At 45.8% G+C, this 6,345-nt stretch overlaps 1 pseudogene; it reads right to left on the bottom strand.

Annotated features, from left to right (window-relative positions):
* Nucleotides 1-2,657: 2,657 nt before the first annotated feature.
* LOC138846166 (fatty acid-binding protein 5 pseudogene) lies at nt 2,658-3,483 on the bottom strand (annotated as a pseudogene).
* Nucleotides 3,484-6,345: the final 2,862 nt, after the last annotated feature.

Below are 6,345 nucleotides of genomic sequence, written 5' to 3'. Positions count from 1 at the left end.
ACCTGTTGCACAGACCCCACGCCTGGTCACCAAGTGATGGTCACCAAGTTGTTGATGCTGAACACACTCCCGTCATGGCTGCCAAGGGTGCCATCTTCTCTCTCACGTCTTCTGGGATTTCTAAAGGCCTGCAAAGGCAATTTATCTACACTTGACATATAAAGTGGGAATATACAATTGCTATAAAAGACCCAACTAGGGGTGAGCATTTGGCTTAGTGGTTAAGACAGCCACAGCCCACACAGGAGTGCCTTGGCTAGAGTCCCAGATCTGTTCCTCATTCTGGCCTCTTGCTAATGTGCGCTCTGGGAGGCAGCAGTGTTGGGTCAAGCAGGTGGGTTTCTTTTCTTCTTTTTATTTTTTTTAAAGGATTTATTTATTTATTTATTTATTAGAGGCAGAGTTACAGAGAGACAGAGACACAGAGAGAGATTTTCCATGCACTGGTTCACTCTCCAAATGGCCTCAATGGCCAGAGCTGGGTCAATCCAAAGCCAGGAGCCAGAAGCTTCTTCTTGGTCTCCCACATGGGTACAGGAGCTTGGGCCATTTTCTACTGCTTTCCCAGGTACATTAGTATCTGGGAGATGGACTGGAAGTGGAGCTGCTGGGAGTTGAACTGGTGCCTGTATGGGATGCTGGCACTGCAGGTGGTGGCTTTACCTGTTAGGCTGCAGCACCAGCCCGATCCATAGTGGGTGAGTTTCTGTCACCCTCATGGAACACCTAGTTTGTGTTCCTGCCTCCCAGCTTCAGTCTGACCCAGCTCCAGCTGTTGAAACATCTGGGGAATGGGCCAGAAGACGGGGGAACTCTCACTGTCTCTGTCTCTTAAATAAATAATTTAAAAATAATAATGCTTTAAAAAATGTCTATTTAGACAGTGTCACTGGACAAACACACAGCCATTATGGATGAGATGGACCCTTGTTGGGCGGGCATGGTGGGGGTGTCCCACCCTGGCAAGGGGGACTCCTCTCCCTGAGAGAAACGTCCTGTGTGCTGCTCTCGGAGTTCTCACTCACCCTCTGGAGGCTCCTGCTTGTCTCTGCCCTCTGTGGTTGCGTCTGAGGATGGCATCTGTGTTAGTCAGCATTTGGTTACTACAATGAAATGCCTGAAGCAGACTAACTTTGTCAACAAGAGAGTTTTATTTAGGTTCATGGTTTTGAAGATGCATGACTTAAGACTGGGCAGGCCCAACTGGTTCAGCCTCTGGTGAGGGAGTTCTTGCGGGCAGAGTGCTGGGGCAGGCAGAGCATTCCATGCAAGAAGGTGCACACGTGTCTCTGTGACTCTGTGGTCTCTCTCTAAAATTTCAGTTTATTTACTTTAAAAATTTTTTTTAAAAGATTTTATTTATTTGAGTGGTAGAGTTACAGATAGAAAGAGGGAGAGACAGAGAGAAAGGTCTTCCATCTGCTGGTCCATTCCTCAAATGACTGCAATGGCTGGAGTTGAGCCGATCTGAAGCCAGGAGCCAGAAGCCAGGAGCTTCTTCTAGGTCTCTCACATGTGTGCAGGGATCCAAGCACTTGGCCCATCTTCCACTGCTTTACCAGACTACAAGCAGAGAACTGGATCAGAGGAAGAGCAGCCAGTACCCAAATCAATACCCATATGGGACGTGGGGGACACAGGCGGAGGCTTAGCCTACTACATCACAGCACCGGCCCCTATTTTTATTTATTTATTTATTTTTTTGCAAAGAGAGAGAGAGAGAGCCCCACTCATTGATTCACTCTCCAAATGCCTGCTGTGGGGTTCAGCCAGGACAAAGCTGGGAGCTTTGAACACAGTCCAGGTCTCCCTGGTAATAGTGTTACCTGTAAAATGGCAGCGCAGAAAGGCAACCTCGATTCTTTGTCTCACATGGTAGAATTTCCACAAAGACGAAACAGTGAGCAAAGTCAGATTTATTTAAGTCAAAAGTCTCCTGCCACAGCAACCAGAGCAGGTGGGGGTGTTCCAAGAGAGGCGGACCCAAGAAACTGTGAAGGTCCAGTCTTTTAAGCACACTTTTTGGGGGAAAGAAAACAAAAAAGATAGCAGCTAAACTGATCTTCTCTAGATAAAGAGAATCGAAAATGAATCTTGATGTGAATGGAAGGGGAGAGGGAGTGGGAGAGGGGAGGGTTGCGGGTGGGAGGGACGTTATGGGGGGGAAGCCATTGTAATCCATAAGCTGTACTTTGGAAATTTATATTCATTAAATAAAAGTTAAAAAAAAAAAGAAAACCTAAAAAAAAAAAAAAAACAAGATAGCAGCTAACAATCAGAGGACCAAGAAAGACCCTTCAAAAGGCCAGATCTGTCATCTTGTCTGTCCTGTCTAGCTTGTTCATAAGACAGAAAGCCATCAGAAATGTGACATTCTATTTTCATGGTAGCCTGAAAACTCTGAAGGGTACAATTACTACTTCCTTGCTGTTCTCATGATGGCCAGTGTTGGTCTGCGGTGAGTTGCATAGGGGAATTCCAGGTCTAGGCAGAACGTAGCTGCAACCTTCACGTAACCCCTCGACCAATTGGAGCCCACCTGGCCATCATAAAACCTTAAAGAGTACGGCATCACTGACCAATCAAAGGAAGGACACGAGTTCCCCTGACCAACCATGATCTTGGACACAGGCTGATCATGCACTTCCCAGCCCCAATTTCTTTTTATTTTTTTTTATTTTTTTATTAGCACAAACACATTTATTGACTACCCAAAGGGATGATCTTAATTAAACCAACACTTTTGGAATAGTTGCATGTAAAAGGTTTGTGATAAAGATAATTGAACATAGTCGTGAAAAAAAAAAAGAAGCAAAATGGAGATTTGCTCATTGAACTGAGCTCGTTCATTTGTGCAGCTAATTCCCGTCCAAAGCAATGATGGAATTTTTATTCTGCTCTCTCATAGACCCGATGACAGGTGACATTGTTCATGACGCAGTCCACCATGAGCTTCCCATCTTGCAGCTTCCTTGTGATGGTGCTTTCCTTCCCATCCCACTCCTGATGCTGAACCAGTGCGTCATCTGTGAAGGTGCAGACGGTCTGAGTTTTTCTGCCATCAGCTGTAGTTTCTTCAAATTTTTCTCCCAGGGCACAAGTAAACTGTGTTGTTTTCAAAGTACTCTCGGTTTTGATGGTGAGGTTTTTGCCGTCGTAGGAGATGATACAATCTGGTTTGGCCATTCCACCCATTTTTCTCAGAGCCAGTCCCACTCCTAGTTCCTTCATGTATTCATCAAAGCCTTGGCTGTCCACCAGGCGCCATCTTCCTACCAGCTGCTGAATGTTGGCTATGGTGAGCGCAGATGGGCGGGCGTACGCAGCGAGCAGAGTAGGGTCCCGAGCGCGGAGAGCGGCGTCCCCAATTTCGATCTATAAGAACCTTCACCCTGAACTCCCCAGGGAGCCCGGGAATTAACTGCCCTGCTCCTTGCTCTGTGCTTTGTAATGAATACCTACTTTCTTCCACCACTTCGACATCACTGATTGACATTCTGTGCGTTGGGCAAGCGGACTCAGTTTGGGGGTTCTACAGCAATGCCTCCAGCCAGTTTGGGGTCTTGTTTGGCAACCAAACTTGAAACTGAAACAGTGGGCTCTGCTCTTTTGCCTTGCTGAAGGAAGATTTAGGGGAGAAGCATACAGTGGGATTGGGCAATTTCATCCTGCCATAGGTAGCTTCGGTGGGGGAAGCAAGCATTTTGCACCCTCTTAAAGGGACTCCCCTTTCTTCCTTCCCACCAGGACTGACGCACCTGCTTATTAACCTGTGTACATGTCACAGTGGGAACTGTGCTATTTGAGCCAATGTCATTGCTTCCTAGAGTCTGCATTGTTAGGAAGCTGGACTCAAATCCGAACACTCTGAAATGGGATGGTGGTGTCCCAACAGGTGTCTTAACGTCTAGGCCAAATGCCCACACTCCTGTGGTTTCCTGTAAACCCCCAGGATCCAATCATGAAGCTCCACCCTGTGACAATCTCATTCAATCCAGTCTCATTGTCTCACATCCCCACCTATTCTTACCATTAACATAAGACTGGGGACCAAACCTGCTGAGTTCAGGGGACTGATCCCTAGACCATGCTGGTGTCAGAATATGTCTGCCTGCTACTGGTATGACCTTTTCTCTCTGTTTCTTTCAGGCCAGCTAATAGAGTTTTTCATATTCAATTCTCTTAATAACTTGGAAGGTTCTGAACTGTTTGGTTCTAGTCAGCACCAAATGCTGGTGTCAGCCCCTACAGTTCTTTACACTGTGCCGTTCTCAGGTGTGGTTGCATTTTATTTTTTGATTCTTTTCTGCCCTGCATGACTTTCTTTCTCTCTCTCAATGCATGACAGCCAACGGAAGACCTCTGATACAACAGGCATGCATGGAAAGATCTCCCATAACAAAATGTCACAGGAGCTTACACTGCACAAATTCACCATCACACACTTTGGGAGACTAACGGGAAGGTGTGGGCAGGGCTGGTGGCAGACCTGTGCCTCGCTCCTGGCTTCCTGTGATGTGTCAAGCCCTCTTGCCTTTTGATGCATTACCCCCACCTCTGTCTTCCCCTCCGCAAGCTGCTCTCCCTGAATGGTGGTCACATCTGCGCCCAAAATTCCCCTTTTCTAAAGAGCCCAACATTGTCCAGGAGTCCATTCTGATCCAGTAGGACCTCATCTTAGCCAATTATATGTCATTTCCCTATTTCATTAGCTTTTTGAAGACCCCTCATCTACATGATTTCAAATTCTTTTTTGCACCAAAATAAATTCATCTCTTAATCTGTTTCCCTCAAGAATTTTTTTTTTTTTTAAAGATGGAGAGGCATAGAAAGCTTATATCTGCTGGTGTACTCCCCAAGTGCTTGCAACATCCAGGCTGCGTTAGGCCTGCATTAGACCAGGAACTCATCCTGGTCTCTCATGGGGGTGGCAGGGATCCAGGTATTTGAGCCGTCATCTGCTGCCTCCTGGGGTATACATTAGCAGGACTTGGGTGCCTCCCACCCACAAGAGAGAGCAGGGTGTAGTTTCTGGTTCCTGGCTTCCACCTGGCCTAGCCTCAGCTGCTGCAGGCATTCGGAGAATGAGCCAGTGGTTGAAGACCTCTCGCTCTCTTCTCTCTTTCAAAAAAATAGTTTAATGGAAACAGAATCAAAAGACAAATTTATTTTGGTGCAAAGTTTTTTAAACTTGCGCATATGAGGGGGTCTGCGAAAGCTTATGAAAAACACATGGTATGAATAAATAATGCATGGATTTCAAAATTTTTGCACTAAAATAAATTGGTCATTTAATTCTATTTTCCACAGACTTCTTGAAATGCCTTCACATTCTTAGAAAGAAAACACCCACATTAAGAGGAAAGGAAAGGAAATTAATACCTGCTGAACACCTACTATGTGCCAGGCACTATCACATACCCTGTATCTCTCTTAGTTTCAAAATGTGGAGGTCCTGTGACATTAGGGTCTTCTGTGGCTGAGAGAGGAGAATTTTTCCATGAACAGCTTCCATGCCATGTGCGCACTTCCACACTTTTCAAGCCTTTTTCTGCTATCAGTTTGCAGCTGAGCCTCCTCTCACACCCTATTTAAAATTTAGCTGCTTCCCTTCCCTGCTCTTTTCCCCCTAGCATTTACTCTCAGCACCTTTTTAAAGGGTGTGTGATTTTCCAGTGTTCATGTTTACTGTTTGTCTCTTGGCACTCCTTGTCTCCCAGGAGGCAACCGACTCATGCTTGCTCTATTCCCTGTCAATGCCTAGAATGGTGTGGGCACACAGCACACACGCTATAAAAACCTGTCAGACACAGGGTATCTGGGTCCCAGCTGCAAGACTGGGGCTGAGGGCAAGTGCCCAGGGACTGATCAGAATTGCAGAGAAGCAAATGGGCTTAGAACCACCCAGATCTGGTTTTAATCCCAGCTTGGTGCTTTCCCAGTGAGGCGATCTGAGGAAAGTGACTTTGTCTTTCTGTTCTTTAGTTTCCTTCTTGGAAAATGGTACAATATCAGTCCTTCTCTCTTAGGTTGGTTCTGAGAGTCAATGTTTAGAGTACATAAGAAAATACTTAGCAGGGGCTTGCATACTGCAGGCACTCAGTAAATGCAGCTTTTACTTGTTAGGGTTATTGTTCATAACATTGATTCTCACCAAAGAAAACCTCTCTGCCATTCTTATGTCTTATCACTGTTGATAGAGTTTGGACTTGACCCCCATATTATAGAAAAAGAAAGTGGCTTTTGCTATAAGACCCTGTTTCATTCTGTTTCTTTTTCTAATAGATCCTTGGACCTTATCAAACTGTGTGTACAGTAGTAGTGAGACACCTGGACTGCAGGTTC

This window comes from Oryctolagus cuniculus, chromosome 1 (assembly GCF_964237555.1).
Source record: "Oryctolagus cuniculus chromosome 1, mOryCun1.1, whole genome shotgun sequence".
Lineage (NCBI taxonomy): Eukaryota > Metazoa > Chordata > Mammalia > Lagomorpha > Leporidae > Oryctolagus > Oryctolagus cuniculus.
The sequence above is the reverse complement of the archived record's forward strand: the minus strand, read 5'-3'. Positions and strand labels throughout refer to the sequence as shown.